The sequence below is a fragment of the Mustela nivalis genome (assembly GCF_964662115.1).
Source record: "Mustela nivalis genome assembly, chromosome: 1".
In the NCBI taxonomy this organism is placed as follows: Eukaryota; Metazoa; Chordata; class Mammalia; order Carnivora; family Mustelidae; genus Mustela; species Mustela nivalis.
The window spans coordinates 197330131-197346802 of record NC_139020.1 but is presented as its reverse complement, the minus strand read 5'-3'; the positions used below and the strand labels follow the sequence as shown (position 1 = coordinate 197346802).

The window sequence follows — 16672 nt, the reverse complement described above, 5'->3', positions numbered from 1 at the left end:
AGCCCAGCAGGCAGCAGCCAGCTCTGTGTTCAGAATGTGCTCTCTGACAAAGGTTCTGGATTGGAATTCCAACTTGGACACAGGCCCAGGAGGGAATGGACACATCCTGAGCAGGATTTGGGAGCGAAAGTGAACAGAGTCCATCATGGATCCCATCCCCAGATCCACCCAGTGATTTTTCAGGTCTCTGGGGCATTTGGGGTTGGAGGCCATAGGTAAGCCCTGCGACGAGCGAGAGCCCCTTTAGTACCCTCCCCTTGAAGGGAGAAGGACCTCAGCAGTAACCTCCGCTCCTTACTCCCCCACCCCCTGAAAGAATGCAGGCTACAAGTAGTGAGTGACCAGCGCCAGCGGGTCAGAGCTATTTCTGGCGCCAGAGGAGGCATCGGATTCCGGAGTTGGGGGCAGGGGAAGGGGACAGGGTCAGGCCTGAGGCGCTTCCCGGACGACCTCGCCTGCTAGGGGCTAGGCCTTTGGAGAGAGGCCAGCTTCCCGCTCCTCCGGCCCTCGCCTCAGTTTCCCGATCCGTGTAGCGATTTAGAGGACCCTTCCTGACCGTTTTCAAGGCTTAGAAATACCGCTTGATTTGCATTCGAAAGAAATCAGGAGATCCAAACGATAGGTGGCCTTCTGTGGCAGAACTAGTTCCCGAGCCCGACCACCCTGGGTGGGTTGGACGAGTCTCACAGCCGGAAGGCCTGAGGTTGGGCGGGGTGCCCCTCCCCCATGGCCAGGCCAGAGGACTGGGGGCAACCCGTACCGGCCGGGGCGTGTCCGGGGGGACGGACCCGGCCTCCGTGGGGGCGGGGCTTCCAGGGAGGGGCGTGTCTTTTCGGGCGGGGGCGTGGCGGGCCAATGAGCAAAGCGGCGCGGGTGGAGGCGGGGCCTGCGCGCGGGTGCGGCGCGCTGCGGGGCGGCGGACGCAGGCAGAAGCGGGCGTCGCGCGGACTGCTGGTCGGTGCCGCGCGGAGCTGGCGGCGGGATTGGCTGCGGCACTCGCGTGTCAGGCGGTTGCTAGGCTCCGGCCGCGCGCCCCGCCCTCGCGCTCGGCGCCCTCTCACCGCCCGGTACGTGCTCGCGCGGAGGCTGCGGTGCGGCGCTCGCGGTCCTCAGGCTCGGTGGCGGCGGCGGCGGCGACGGCGGCGACGGCAGCTTGGCGCCGAGTCCCCGGGGAGCGGTGGCGGCGGCGTGGCGTCTTGCGGCCGGGAGGAGCAAGCACCTGCCGCGGCCCGCCCGCCGGCGCTCGGTGAGTGCGCCGCCCGTCCCCTGCCGCCGAGCCTAGCAGCCCAGGCCCCCATCCCCGTGGCCGGCCGAGCCTCCCGAGGAACACCTGCTGCTGCTCGCGGTTTGGCCCGGGATGGGGACACGGTTGCGGACGTCCTTGCGGGTGAGGCAGCGGCACGGCCCGGGGAGAGCTGCCCCCCTCCTCGCGGCCCCTCAGGCACAGGCTTAGGGCGTTCCGCGGCCGGGCCTGGGCTCCGCGCCGCGGCGATGGGCCAGGCCTCAGCCCGGCCCGCGCTCCGGGGAACGCGGGGCCTGCGCTCTGGCCACAGGCCTCCCGCTGGGCTTGCAAAGAGGGTCGTCGCGCGGCCCAGTTGGACAGAAGCCGGAGGATGGGGCACTGACCCCCCGCAGGAGGCGGGGAAGGGCGCCGCAGCCGCTGGGACCTGAGCTGCTCAGAGAGCCTTGGGGTCACCCTCCCACCACCCCCCAACTCGAGCTTCTTTGGAAGCCTCCTGCCTTTTCACCTTTTTACTTGGTGTTTGGAAAACCGGATTCACCGGCTGGTGTATTTGTAAAGTGTCTCTAGAGAAAATGCTCTCTCTGCTTAGAATCCTGCCAAAAATTCCAAGTTAATTTCATACAAACTTAAGTGCTTATTAGAAATGCATATTTTAATCTCTATGGCATGTGAGGCTCTTAGGTTTGTAAACTGACTTCAAAATTAGTTTTAATGATGAGCATGAAGTTTTTGCCTTGGTGGAAGCTAGAGCCTGGGACAGCACGTTGATAGCCTGAAGTTCTAACTTAAGAGCCGGGCCTGCTATTTCCCTAAATAAGCGAGGAGAAGCGATTCCTGGCATGGAACCCAGACTCAGCTCAGGGAGGGTAGTGTTTATAGGACATGAGCCCAGATAAAGAGTTGGATTTGCTACCAGGTGTTTTTGAGTCTGCTGTAGATGGGATACTGTAACTTTATCAGGTTGTTCTATGGTGAGTGTTTAGAGACATGATAATTTTGGAATGTCCCTGTTTTTAAAAAGATTCAACCTTGGAGGCATACAGATCTCTAGTTGGACTCCAGAGAAGTTGAATTGAACTTTGTTTGCTGTGGAGCCAAGGAATGAGAGCTCATGGTCTGCATGTTTAAAGGAGGCTGAGGAGCCATTTCTTGGAGGAAGCAGATTTGAGGAAAGATGAAGGTGCATAGTGTGAGCCTGTTCAAAGCCTGTGGGATACTGTATGAAAGGAAGAGTAAGCAGTACTGTACGGGCAACAACCACCCAGCTGGAACATGAAAGCTCTTGTTGATAGGAGCCTTGGTTGAAAGAGGAAGAGAGCAAGTCTTTACTGTTTTGGAAAAGTTGATATGACAAAGTACATTCATTTATTTAATGAATATTTGCCTACTTGCCTAATTTTGTGGTAGGTCAGGGGACTTGTGTAAAAGAGGCTGGTTCTGCCCTTAAGGAAGTTTCAGGGACAGTGGGAATTAGGGAACCTGTGATTGATAGTATCTGCCCAGTAAGTGTGCTCACATGGTGCTTTGGGAGCCTGAGGAAAGGGAATTCCTAAGCTGAGGCTTGCAGGGCCAGCAAGAATTAGTTGGGGGGGACAGCAAGTCTGGATGCAGGGAATCACACGTACACGAGCTCCTAAAATAGCACCTGTGAGTCTTCCAGCTTGGCCAGTGGGATCCCTAGGCCTTTCTAGGTCTTTCTCTAGGCCCATTGTGCTGGGGAGTTCAGACTTTCTCAGGGTGCAGAAGTCTGAGAAGGCTTTTCAATTACTGGAGTAGCATGGTCCAGACCTGTGTTTAGAAAGATGGTGGTGTTTAGAAAGATGCTGGTGACCACATAGGTGGTGTCAGGGAGGGGGAGGGGTTCAGGACCTCCAGCTGTGAGGTCTGCCAGTAGAGGAGAGCTAAGGTGGGAGGAGGAGCCAGCTGAGAGTCTGAAGAGGTTGAGCAGAGGGAATGTCAAGCTGGGGTTGTGTGGGGGGAGGTTGGGGACAAGGAGAAGAAGTCTGTATTCAGGAATGTGTGGGTCAGAAGAGTAACATGACCAAGGATTTAACTCTATCTTGTGTGAGTTCGCTGGTGTCTGTTAAAACACTGAGAATGGTGTGGTAAGCAGGGGATCCTGGAGCCACTTGGACTCCAGGTGGCATATGATTGTTAAAAATCCTATCTCTCGAACTTGAGGCATTGCATTTCCTGTTGGGCGGGGCTGTTGTACTGGTCTCAGAGTAGGGGTGTATTCTTTTTTTTTTAACAGGTGTGTTCATTCTTGATGCAGACGAGAGTATGTACAATCCTTTACCTTACAGTTGTTCTGGCCTTTCTTGCTTTCTAGGTCAGAGATGTGATAGACTGTGTCAGCCACAGTCATGGGCTTTCTGTTTCTGTTCTGTGTGCGCTATTGCTAATGGTTATGAGAATCCTTTATGTTGACTGAAGAAGCAGAGTCCTAGATGAGGGAATGTTCCCAAGGTCACACAACTTGTCATCATGTGGCTTTGAATACAGGTTGAACATTTGACTGTGCCCACCTGAGTTTGTGTTGCATCAGACTGATGATGGTAGCCTTGGTTGGGTGCTTCTCTGGTGAAGGCCAAGCCCAGGTGTTTGGTGGTGGGCACAGTGCCAGGGCAGTATGGGAGAAGTGATCAGGGACTCCACGAAGAATTCCAGGAATATGCTGTGAGGGACCATTCTCAGAAACTAGGGTTTGTCTGAGCCTTCTTGGGACCTCTACTGGTGCTCTGGGCACAATGCTGAAGTAAGCTGAGGAGCCTGGGTCCTAGGCTACGGAGGGCAGGCTTTAGGGTGGGACTTCAGTTGAGCTGTGCCTTCAGGAAAGGGTAGTGGTTTGATTGGTGAAGGAGTTGATGGCAGGAACGTCTCAACTCTGGAAGGAAAAAAAGTGAGCAGAGGCAAGGGTTGAAAGAGAAGACTGGGCACCTTTTCTATATGTTCTCGAAGGTTGGGTTGGAACCAGAAGGAACTTGGAGCACAGCTGTGGTGGTTTTTTTTTTTTTTTTTTTTAAAGATTTTATTTATTTGAGAAAGAGAGAGCATGAGAGGGGAGAAGGTCAGAGGGAGTAGCAGACTCCCTGCTGAGCAGGGACTCTCCCCCCCACCCCCCCCACCAGGTCAGAGGGAGTAGCAGACTCCCTGCTGAGCAGGGACTCTCCCCCCACAACCCCCCACCAATCTGTGACTTGATCCCGTCACTCCAGGATCATGACTTGGGCTGAAAGCAGTCGATTAACCAACTGAGCCACCCAGGCACCCAGCTGTGGTGGTTTTAAGAAGTGACCTTGGGGTGCCTCTTGCTCAGTCAGTGGAATGTGGGACTCTTGCTTTTGAGGTTGTGTGTTCGATCCCCATGCTGGCCATATCATAGGGTTTATTTAAAAACATTAAAAAATATTTTTTAAAAAAGCCCCTATTATGAGTATGGAGACTGGACTGGAGGCAAGTTGGTTACTGCTGTGGTCTAGTAAGGAGGTAGGTGATCTAAACAAGGACATTGTTCAACAGGTGAGTGAGGAGAGAAAAGGAAAGTTCAAGATGAGACTGTTCAGCAGACATTAGGCACCTGAATGGTGCTGGTATCATCAGGGATCTACCATTGAATAGAAGGGACAGGAGGTGGCAGTGGAATATAAGACAGCATCAGCCAAATACTGGTGAGGACTTGAGAGACTTGGCATAAATGGGGCACCTAGACAGCAAAATGGGGGGGAAGGCTTAGTCTGTGGCAGGCAGGCTGTCCTTGGGTGACCCGAAGAAGGTGGAGGAGCGAAAGATCAGCCCATGCCTGAGGACCAAGGAGTAAAGCCAAAGGAAGTGTCCCTTGGGGAAAGTGGGGCAAAAATCTGACCTGAAGGCTGAGCTGGGCCAGTGGGGTGTCCCTGGAAGTTCTGAGTGGGATAGTGCTTGTGCCCTAGTTTTGAGTCTTGCAGGAGTGCAGTTGAAGGAGGTAGAAGGTAAAGGTATAAAGAAGGAAGTAGAAAGGGTGGTTGAAAGAGATGGCAAGAAAGGGATTTACTCAGGGAGGAGAAGCCATGATTTGTTGACCCACTTGGTGGATAGAGAACTAGTATGTTTTAAAATGTTTGCAGTTTAGATCTCAGGGTCATGAGTTCCAGTCCTGCATTGAGCTCCATGCTGGGCGTGGGGCCTACTTAATAAAAAAAAAAATGAATTAAAAAAATTGGGGATGCCTGGGTGGCTCACTTGCTTAAGTGTCTGACCTTTTTTTAAAAATTATTTTTATTAATATATAATGTATTATTTGCCCCAGGGGTACAGGTCTGTGAATTGTCAGGTTTACACATTTCATAGCACTCACCATATCACATACCCTCCCCAGTGTCCATAACCAACCACCCTATCCCTACCTCTTCACCCCTCCAGCAACCCTCAGTTTGTTTTGTGAGATTAAAGAGTCGCTCATGGTTTGCCTCCCTCTGGATCCCGTCTTGTTTCATTTTTTTCCTTTCCTACCCCCCAAACCTTCCACCCTGCCTCTCAGATTCCTCATATGACATGATATTATATGATAATTGTCTTTCTCTGATTGACTTATTTCGCTCAGCATACCCTCCAGTTCCATCCACGTAGTTGCAAATGCCAAGATTTCATTTCTTTTGATGGCTGCATAATCCATTGTGTGTGTGTGTGTGTGTGTATACACACACCACATCTTTATTCATTCATCTGTTGATGGACACCTAGGTTCTTTCCATAGTTAGACTATTGTGGACATTGCTGCTATAAACATTCGGGTGCATGTGCCCCTTTGGATCACTACATTTGATTCTTTAGGGTAAATACCCAGTAGTGCAATTGCCGGGTTGTAGGGTAGCTCTATTTTCAACTTTTTGAGGAACTGCCATACTGTTTTCCAGAGTGGCTGCACCAGCTTGCATTCCCACCAACAGTGTGGGAGGGTTCCCCTTTGTCCGTGTCCTCGCCATCATCTGTCTTTTCCTGACTTGTTAATTTTAGCCATTCTGACTGGTGTGAGGTGGTACTTCATTGTGGTTTTGATTTGTATTTCCCTGATGCCAGGTAATGTGGAGCACTTTTTCATGTGTCTGTTGGCCATCTGAATGTCGTCTTTGCAGAAGTGTCTGTTCATGTCCTCTGCCCATTTCTTTTTTTTTTTTTTTTTAAGATTTTATTTATTTATTTGACACAGAGAGAGAGAGATCCATCACAAGTAGGCTTAGAGGCAGGCAGAGAGAGGGGGAAGCAGGCTCACTGCTGAGCAGAGAGCCTGATGCGGGGCTCGATCACAGGACCCTGAGACCATGACCCAAGCCGAAGGCAGAGGCCTAACCCACTGAGCCACCCAGGCGCCCCCCTCTGCCCATTTCTTTCTTTCTTTTTTTTTTTTTTAATTTATTTATTTGACAGAGAGGGAGATCACAAGTAGACAGAGAGGCAGGCAGAGAGAGAGGAGGGAAGCAGGCTCCCTGCTGAGCAGAGAGCCGGATGTGGGGCTCGATCCCAGGACCCTGGGATCATGACCTGAGCTGCAGGTAGAGGCTTTAACCTGCTGAGCCACTCAGGTGCCCCCCTCTGCCCATTTCTTGATTGGATTATTTGTTCTTTGGGTGTTGAGTTTGATAAGTTCTTTATAGATTTTGGATACTAGCCCTTTGATATGTCGTTTATGAGTATCTTCTCCCATTCTGTCGGTTGTCTTTTGGTTTTGTTGCTTGTTTCCTTTGCTGTGCAAAAGCTTTTGATCTTGATGAAGTCCCAATAGTTCATTTTTGCCCTTGCTTCCCTTGCCTTTGGTGATGTGTCTAAGAAAAAGTTGCTGTGGCTGAGGTCTAAGAGGTTGCTGCCTGTGTTCTCCTCAAGGATTTTGATGGATTCCTGGCTCACATTGAGGTTTTTCATCCATTTTGAGTCTTATTTTTGTGTGTGGTATAAGGAAATGGTCCAGTTTCATTCTTCTGGATGCAGCAATCCAATTTCCCCAAAACCATTTGTTGAAGAGACTGTCTTTTTTCCATTGGACATTCTTTCCTGCTTTGTCGAAGATGACCATAGAGTTGAGGGTCTATTTCTGGACTCTCTATCCTGTTCCATTGATCTAGTTGTCTGTTTTTGTGCCAATACCGTACTGTCTTGATGATTACAGCTTTGTAATAGAGCTTGAAGTCTGGAATTGTGATGCCACCAACTTTGGCTTTCTTTTTCAACATTCCTCTGGCTATTTGGGGTCTTCTCTGGTTCCATATAAATTTTAGGACTATTTGTTCCATTTCCTTGAAAAAAATGGATGGTATTTTGATGGGGATTGCATTAAATGTGTAGATTGCTTTAGGTAGCATAGATATTTTCACAATATTTGTTCTTCTAATCCATGAGCATGGAACATTTTTCCATTTTTTGGTGTCTCTCTCAGTTTCTTTCATGAGTACTTCATAGTTTTCTGAGTACAGATTTTTTGCCTCTTTGGTTAGGTTTATTCCTGGGTATCTTATGGTTTTGGGTGCATTTGTAAACTCCTTAGTTTCTCTTTCTTCTGTCTTGCTGTTGGTATATAGAAATGCAATTGATTTCTGTGCATTGATTTTTATATTCCTTTTTTTTTTTTAAAGCTTTTATTTATGTGACACAGAGAGAGAGAGATCATAGGCAGAGCAGCAGGCAGAGATAGAGGGGGAGGCAGGCTCCCTGCTGAGCAGAAAGCCCGATGTGGGGCTCGATCCCTCGATCCCTGACTCTGAGATCATGACCTGAGCCAAAGACAGAGGCTTAACCCACTGAGCCACCCAGGTGCCCCTGATTTTATATTCTGAAGTGTCTGACTCTTGACTTCAGCTCAGGTCTTGATCTCAGGGTGGTGAATTCAAGACCCATGTTGAGCTCCATGCTGGGCATGGAGCCTGTTTAAAAAAAAAAATTGTGTTTAAGTGTGTGCGTGCATATGTGCGCATACACACACACACACATATGTATATATAAAATGTCTGCAGTTTGGGAGACTCAGAATCATAGCAAGGATGGTGTGGCTTTCAAGTGGATTCATTGAAAGAATTGTCATTAGTTTGCCGACTTGACCCAAGCAGAATATTAAAGGTGGACCATGATAGTGTGAAGTTGGACCTGCTTTACCTCGCTTGCCTTTTTGAGTTTTTATTTTGGTCATACTCTTCTTGATAAGGGGTGTACAACTAGCCTAGTGGAATGGCAAGTGGTGCTAGATCCATTTAGTGGATGGGCAAGAATAAGAGTGAGGCCTTGTGAGTCCCACCCCCCCCAAAGATTGATTTATTTGAGAGAGCAAGCGAGACTGTGTGAACAGCAGAGGGGGAGGGGCAGAGGTAGGAGGGTGGAGAAGAGAATCTTAAGACCCAGAGATCATGACCTAAAACCGAAAGTGGAAACCAAAATGTTGGACGCTCAAAGGACTGAACCACCCAGGCGCCCTGCCTTATGAGGTTTTTTTTTCTAGCCTATACAGGAAGTCAGTGATGAAAAGTTTGATTCAATATCCAGGTTCTCTGGGTGTGTTGTTTAGATTGGAGCCACTGTGGAGTGTGACTCTTTGGGGGCTGGAGGCTTCCAGAGTATCAGAAAAGTAAATGCTGGTTTGAACATTGAAGGGGTCCACATGGGGACTAGAGAGTATTTAACCTCAAGGGTACTCAAAGTGAGAATAAATTCAGGTAATGTGTTCTTCAGTGTGTCTTGTGTATTGGTCAAGGATTTCTCCATCATTTTCTGGAATAAGTTTTCTTCCTCCTCCCCCATTAAAGAGTGTTTCTGTGTCTTTGCTAGTGTTACTGTGCTGTTGGTTCTTCAGCCCCCATCTTTTTCTGCTTTTCCTGTATGGACACTCCAGGCCTGGAGTAAGGTAATGGTGGTTTTGAATATAAATGTGATTAATCTGGTCATTTCTCAGTAGGTTTTTCTGTGTCCATGCCTTTGGGTACTACTTGAAAGCAGTCTTCCTATGAGTCACATAACCTGCTTTGCCTTTTGATGTCCTGTTTCACTCTGATCATTAGTCAGTAATACTGCTCAGATAGCAATTTCTATAAATAGGATTTTAGAGTAGTTTACAAAATTACACCAGCCAGAGGGCTTAATTTAGCTTTAATGAATAGGGTTTCCTATTTTCCTATTTCTTGGGTTTGATTGCTAAGCATTTTCTTAGCTTTGCACTGGGTCCAGGGTAGGGAGATGGACGATGGGACGCCGTGGAGCAGTATCATAAACTGAAGGTATTTAAGTTGGTGAACCTGTTCTGAGTTCTCTGTGGGAGTGAAGTAAATCTGAATGAAACTTCAGCGGTATGCTTGCTTAATTTGTACTTTTATTAAAAAAAAAATTTTTTTTTTAAAAACAAGTTTATTTACTTAAGCAATCTCTACAGCCAACCTGGGGTTTGAAATTACAACCCTGAGATCAGGAGCCACCTGCTCTATTGACTAAGCCAGGCAGGCACCCCAATTTATACTTACATTTAAAAAAATTTTTTTAAACTATTTTAAAAGTAATCTTCTTCTTCTTCTTCTTCTTTTTTTTTTTTTTTTTAGAGTTTATTTATTTATTTGACAGAGAGAGATCACAGGTAGGCAGAGAGGCAGGCAGGCAGAGGGAGGAGGAAGCAGGCTCCCTGCTGAGCAGAGAGCCTGATGCGGGGCTCGATCCCAGGACCCTGGGGTCATGATCTGAGCCAAAGGCAGAGGCTTAACCCACTGAGCCACCCAGGCACCCCTAAAAGTAGTCTTCTAGTGGGAACAATCAGCTGAATACAAAAAAATCACTTTTATGACTGAATGTCTTTGTGCTACACATCATGGTGTGCATTTAATAGCATTGAGGTTAAAATATCACTGTCTTTAAGTTTTAGATATTGGAATTTTAAAATTTTTATTCATTTATATATTAAAAGATTTTATTTATTTATTTGACAGAGAGTGAGAGAGCAAGCACAAGCAGGGGGAGCAGGAGAGGGCTCCCCTTTGAGCAGGGAGCCTGATGCAGAGCTGGATCCCAGCACCCTGGGGTCATGACAGGAGCTGAAGGTAGGCGCTTAACCTACTAAGCGCCCCAGGCACCGCAGAGTTGTTTTTTTTATTTTTTTTTAAATTTTTTTAAAAGACTTTATTTGACAGAGAGAGAGATCACAAGTAGGCAGAGAGGTAGGCAGAGAGAGGTGGGGGAAGAAGGTTCCCTGCTGAGCAGAGAGCCCGACATGGGGCTCAATCGCAGGACTCTGGGATCATGACCTGAGCAGAGGCTTTAACCCACTGAGCCACCCAGGTGCCCCTGTTTTATTTTTTTTAATTAATATTTTTTATTAAGTAATCTCTGTGCCCAAGAGGGCTCAAACTCATGACCTTGAGATCAAAAGTCTCATGCTCTACTGACTGAGCCAGCAAGGTGCCCCTATTAGAATTATTTTTTATCTTTGAAATTATTTATAATTTTTGATCCTGGATTACTTCTACAGAAAACATTTAGTTTCCTTTGTCAGTCTTTGACAAAGAAGGGTGACTGATTGGTGGGGTGAACAGGAGACTGAGTGGCATTCTCCACTTCCTTTGGTGTAATTCTATTTTGGTTGTGGGCATTCACCAATGTTGGATCCTTCTTTTCCTGCAGGGCCTCTGCTCTTCAGGAAGATAAGGCTTTTAAAGCAGTTTAGCACTAGAAGGTGAGGTAAGGTACTTAAAAATTTCAGAGATTTCTGCAAAAGAAAAATGATGGATACTTCCATACTTGTTAAAATGATTATGGAATTTTAAAACACTTGAGTGGGGAAAAAGCTGCTTCAAGTAATGCATATATTTGGGACACCTGGGTGGCTCAGTGGGTTAAGCCTATGCCTTTGGTTCTGGTCATGATCTTAGGGTTCTGGGATCGAGCCCCAAATCGGGCTCTTTGCTCAGTGGGGAGCCTGCTTCCCCCTTCTCTCTGCCTGCTTGTGATCTCTCTCTGTCAAATAAATAGATAAAATTAAATTTAAAAAAAAGTAATGCATATATTTAAAATAAGAAATTTGGAGAGGTGCCTTGGTGGCTCACTTGGTTAAATTCTTGGTTTTGGCTCAGGTCATGATCTCAGTGTCTTGAGATTGAGCCCTGCTTTGGGCTCCGAGTGTGGCATGGAGTCTGCTGGTCTCTCTCCCTTCCCTTCTGGTCCTCCCCGCTCGCTCTCTCTGAAATAAATAAATAAATCTTTAAAGAAATTTGGAAAATAAAAAGTAGACAAGAAAAATCCTTTGTCTCCCAATTTTAGTCTTTTTTTAAAGTTTTATTTGTTTCAGTAATCTCTGTACCCCATGTAGGGCTTGAACTCACAACCCTAAGATCAATAGTCCCATGCTCTTCCGACTAAGCCAGCTGGGTGCCCCAGTCTTTCTTTAAATAGGAAATACCGGGGCACCTGGGTTAGGCCTCTGCCTTCAGCTCAGGTCGTGATATCAGGGTCCTGGGATCGAGCTCTGCATTGGGCTCTCTGCTCCATCTCTCTCTGCCTGCCTCTCTGCCTACTGGTGATCTCTCTTTCTCTCTCTGTCAAATAAATAAATAAATAAAATATTTAAAAAAAAAAAAAGGAAATACCAACACATGGTAAGAACTCAGAAAGTTCAAAAGGATTATATAGGGGAAAGCTTTCTTCCACCCATCCCCTTAATCCCTAGTTCTCCCTAGGAATAGTCATTATCCTCTGAGACCCGGCCATCCTCCAGTAGACCTTGGGCAGCCCTTTTACTGAGTTTAGGTTAGAGGATAGATTTCATTTTCATCCTGCTTTTCTCCTAGCATTATCGCATGAGCTGTTTTCTAGAGATGTGACATTTCTAATGGTTAACCTGTCCCTAGTTCTTAGATTATTGTTTCTTACTTTGATTGTAATAGGTAATGTTGCTATTAACATCTTTGGGCTTTAGGTTTTTTTTTTTTTAATTTTTCACTAATCTGATGGTACATCAGTTTTAATTTTTTTTAAAGATTTTATTTATTTATTTGACAAGAGAGCTCACAAGTAGGCAGAGAGGGTGTGTGTGGGGGGGAGCAGGCTCCCTACTGAGCAGAGGAGCCTGACATGGGGCTCAATCCCAGGACCCTGGGATCATGACCCTCGGAAGGCAGAGGCTTTAACCCACTGAGCCACCCAGGTGCCCCTTGTTTTGTTTTTATAATCTCTCTTATCACCATATTAAATACAAAGTTTTTGAAAAGAGTGAGACGTGACTTAGAGTCTTGCAGGAGCACACCTATAATGTCAAGTGAGGCAGGTCTGTATTGGCGTTTATTTTTAAGTATGGTGTGTGTTTTCTCTAGTCCCTTTTCTTTGACTTGCATAGCTTTGCTGTCTCTATAGCCATGCAGAGGCTCAGACTCCATGTTCTCTATCATTGTGGGTGTGGGTAGCCTCAGATTCGTTCTTCTAAGGCATTCACAGCCCTTGGATACCCTAAGTATGGGAGAGGGTGCCAGTTAAGGAGAGCTCAAGGACAAGTGAGACACTTGGAAGGATGTGTCCTATTCAGGGAAGTAATGGCCAGTGCCCAGCTTGGTCCCCTGTTTGGCACTTGCTCTTCATTTCTACAGATATTGAATTTCTGTATATGGAGTAAGGAAATCTATAAATAAGAAGCAGTTCATATAGCGTTCTTTCTTTATAATTTTATTTAATTTATTATTTTTTATAAGCTCTGCACCCAACATGGGGCTTGAACCCACGACCTGAGATCAAGAGTCGCATGCTTACTGACAGCCATCCAGCTGCCCCCAGACTTCTTTCTTATAGTTGGTTTCTGTGTATTGAAACTGATTAGTGTACTTGGAAAGATGTTTGTTTTGGCAAATGATCCAGTCATTTCTATTTCACCTTTCTCTGTGCTGGGAGCATTTCCCCCCTAAACATGCTAGTGGTAGATGCGGGATTACTTAAGATTCCCAAGGCCGTCCCAGTTTTGCCTTGGTTGTCCTAAACGCCTCTCTTACATAGCTCAGTTAGTTGTTCTCCGGGACTGGGTTGATTATCTAGCCAGTTTTTGCCGGGAAAAATTATAGTGTCAGTAATGGAATTCCAATAGCATTTCCTTTTAATTTCGCTATTAATCAGAACCTGGGACATTATCCATTTTCTGGGCCTTCGTTGTATTATGGAATACCTCCATAAAATGTGCATTTCTCCTCACTGTAAAAATCCCGTTTGGGCTGGTAGGTTGTCTTTGCCTCCGATCTACCCTGGCCTCCGGGAGTCTTGCTCACTGGATTTTTTTTAATAACGGAGATCAGTCTGATGAGTAGCCCTTGAGCAGGGGTGGATTCTGAGTCTGGTGGAAAATGAGGAAGTGTAGAGAGCTTTGCTCTACCTGTTATGTTAAGCATGCCTGAAGAAGTGTCTTAGTATTTTTAGACTGAGCAGTGTTGGGTAGATTGAATTGCCCGAGTAGAGAAATTTGGTGGGAGGAGACTAGAAGAGAAGCTCTTTATTAAAGATCTAAAAATAGAATTCATTAAAGTCACAAATAGATAACAGTAGGATTCCTGTCTCCCTCTCTCTTCTGGATTTGTGCTACCAGCTGTTGCTTCTGCTTACCTGGAGAAGATCACAATATTTTGTCAGAAGGGTCAACGGTATAGACTTAAAATACTGTGTTTGCCAGTCTGAAGATGTGCTTTTTCCAGCTTTCAAGTACTTTAAAAAGTGGCTGGATTCCCTGGTGCCAGGAAGAAAGTCGATCCTTCTGCTTGAAGTGCCAGCCCTGAGCTGACAGGTCCTGTGGGGGTCCCTTGTCCCTTCAAAGCTCTGAGTTATTTTCCCTTCTGGTTGGGCACTGCTGACCAGAAAGGGGACTCTTGTGTAAGCCCCATTGAAGGCCACCTTAATCAGATGGCACTTCGGGTCTCTCTTTCTGGTTGTTTGTAGGAGGGGTTTCTGTTTGATTCAGAAAGCTGGGAAGGAAAATGGCTGCTCATGCTTTCTTCTTATGCTGGCCTCTGGCGCCCTGGGCTCCCTGTGCCCTTTTACTCTGTGTGAGGGGGTGAAGGAATGTCCTCGCCTCCCCTCTCCCCTCCTGCCATGAGCTTCCAGGGAGAATAGGGCCCATTGTGGTCTGTGCCCGCAGGCACAGCCCTCCACGGCTGTGTCAGGTCTGCTGTGGCCTCTACCCTGTGTGCTGTGGTTACTGGGTGGTGAGGGCCCGCCAGACAGTCCCTTCCTTCCATGTGGCCCTGCCTTTCAGGACTGTTCTGAGGGATGGTCCTTGTGCTTTGTTTGCCCCTAGGTCTGCCCTCTTTTGTCACGTCTTAATAAACATTCTTGCGGACCCCTTTGCAGGCCTGAGCTTACTCTTGCAGCAGATTTAAGGCCATATTTGGAGAAACAGGCCTGCTGCTCCCAAGGGTGGCTTAGTGCCTGGTCATAGGAGGCTGGGCGCTCCCTCCAGGCCCCTTATGTTTGGAATCCTCTGGGAAACAGAGGATTAATCTATTTGTGAATGAAATTATTTTTTATAAATTGAAAAAATTTTATTTTGGCCTTCAATTATATCTCAGTAAAGCTGGAAAAAATTGTTTTTAGCCTTAATCAACCGTAGAACTCATTGAAGATGCCAGAATGTGATTCTCCAGATAGGGGAAGCCAGAGGGACTTAGCTTTTCAAGAAAAAAAATTCCATCTGGATATGGGTACTCTGCTGCTATCACACGGCCTTCCTGACCGAGCAGGCAGTTCTCTTGACCCCAGGCCAGCGTGCCCCTGGAAAAAAGAAGTCTGTGGTACTTACAGTTTTGGTGAGTAGACAGACAGAGCTGCCTTTCTCGGGGGTGTTAGCGTCAGACAGGAAGACAGATGTGTGGTCAGCTGTTGTGCTTTAGGAGGTTCTGTGAGGAGTAAGTCAGTGAGCTGGTGAGGCAGGAAGAGGCAGAAGGCCTGAGCAGACCCTCTTGAAGTCTGCTGAGGGCTTTTCTACATGAAGTCTGTATGATTGCGTGGATAGCTGCTGAGAAATGTGTTCCTCTAAAACCCAGATTAGGGAGACTTTGGAATGGTCCTGTAAATTGTTGATTATCTGAGTAAAAAATGCATTCTTCCCCTGATGCTTCAATATGTATGATTTCTTTGTCTTCTGTGGAAGTGTCTTATGAAAGGAACAGCTGGCACTAGCCCTACCCTGGGTGTTTGCCTTCCTCCTACCTTTTTCTTTTTTTTCCTTTTATTAGGGGGGGAAAAATCTAGCTTATTTTATCCTTCTGCTGGAGCGGAATGATACATTTCTTCTCTCTGTCTTAGGATTGGGAGTGGCATTTTGTTTTTATCAAATAAAGGAATAAAATGTACTTGCCAGGCTGAGCTCCCACTGCGAACGGTGGCATTGAGTTTTGAAGGAGGACTTCTTTCAGACAGTGCCCGGTCATACATAGTGTTCTGGGTCATGACTTCCAGAGAGGTGAGGTCTCCTCACTGAGGGTCATTGCATTTTGGCAACACCAGCAAGAGTTTTGGCACAAGCATGATGATGAGTTTTAACAGTGAAAACACGGAGTATCCTCGGCAGTAGAAATGTGAGTCTGAGAAGGAAGCTACCAGATGTACTGAGTCCCCTGGGACCCTTGTATCCTAATGTGGCTTTAAGAAAGGCCTTTGACCTCTCTTCCTCAGTAAAATTGGGATAGAATATCTTCCCCATAGACTGTTAAGAAGGCACCTGGATGGCTCAGTCAGCAGAGCATCTGACTCTTGGTCTTGGGTTCAAGCCCTATGTTGGATATAGAGATCACTTAAATAAATAAAGCTTTAAAAAAAAAAAAAAAGAAAGGGGGCGCCTGGGTGGCTCAGTGGGTTAAAGCCTCTGCCTTCGGGGACGCCTGGGTGGCTCAGTTGGTTAAGCAGCTGCCTTCGGTTCAGGTCATGATCCCAGCGTCCTGGGATCGAGTCCCACATTGGGCTCCTTGCTCCGCAGGGAGCCTGCTTCTCCCTCTGACTGTGCCTTCCACTCTGTCTGCCTGTGCTCGCTCTCACTCGCTCTCTCTCTGACAAATAAATAAATAAAATCTTTAAAAAAAAAAAAATAAATAAAGCCTCTGCTCAGGTCCTGATCTCAGGGTCCTGGGATCGAGTTCCGCATCGGGCTCTCTGCTTGGCAGGGAGCCTGCTTTCTCCTGTCTCTCTCTGCCTGCCTCTCTGCCTACTTGTGATCTCTCTCTGTCAAATAAATAAATAAAATCTTTAAAATAAATAATTAAAAAAAATAAAGAAGGAAATCAAGATTGGCTGGCTGGTCATGTATTCTACACCACTCTGTAATTGCTGCTTGTTGATATTATATTTGTCCTCTTCCTTTCTGGTGTAAACTACGAATCTAATACTTAAAAGCTGGTTATGTTTCTTAGGGTGAATTAGGGGTTTAGGGGTGTTTTTTATTATTGTGTTTTATAATTACATATGTAATAG

At 46.8% G+C, this 16672-nt stretch overlaps 1 protein-coding gene across 8 annotated transcripts in view; it reads left to right on the top strand.

The window, feature by feature from the left end:
• The first annotated feature begins 790 nt into the window (after positions 1 to 790).
• Positions 791 to 16672, top strand: part of DAG1 (dystroglycan 1) — a 69713-nt gene continuing 53831 nt past the window's right edge. Inside the window, exons 1-2 of one of the 8 annotated variants that reach the window (XM_082703845.1) lie at positions 862 to 1067; positions 10865 to 10921. The gene's annotated coding sequence lies outside the window, so the exon portion shown is untranslated. Of the gene's footprint in view, positions 1388 to 8712; positions 8920 to 10173; positions 10285 to 10864; positions 10922 to 16672 lie in introns of those variants that run through there. The other 7 variants (XM_082703846.1, XM_082703848.1, XM_082703849.1 and 4 more) reach the window with 7 other exon arrangements.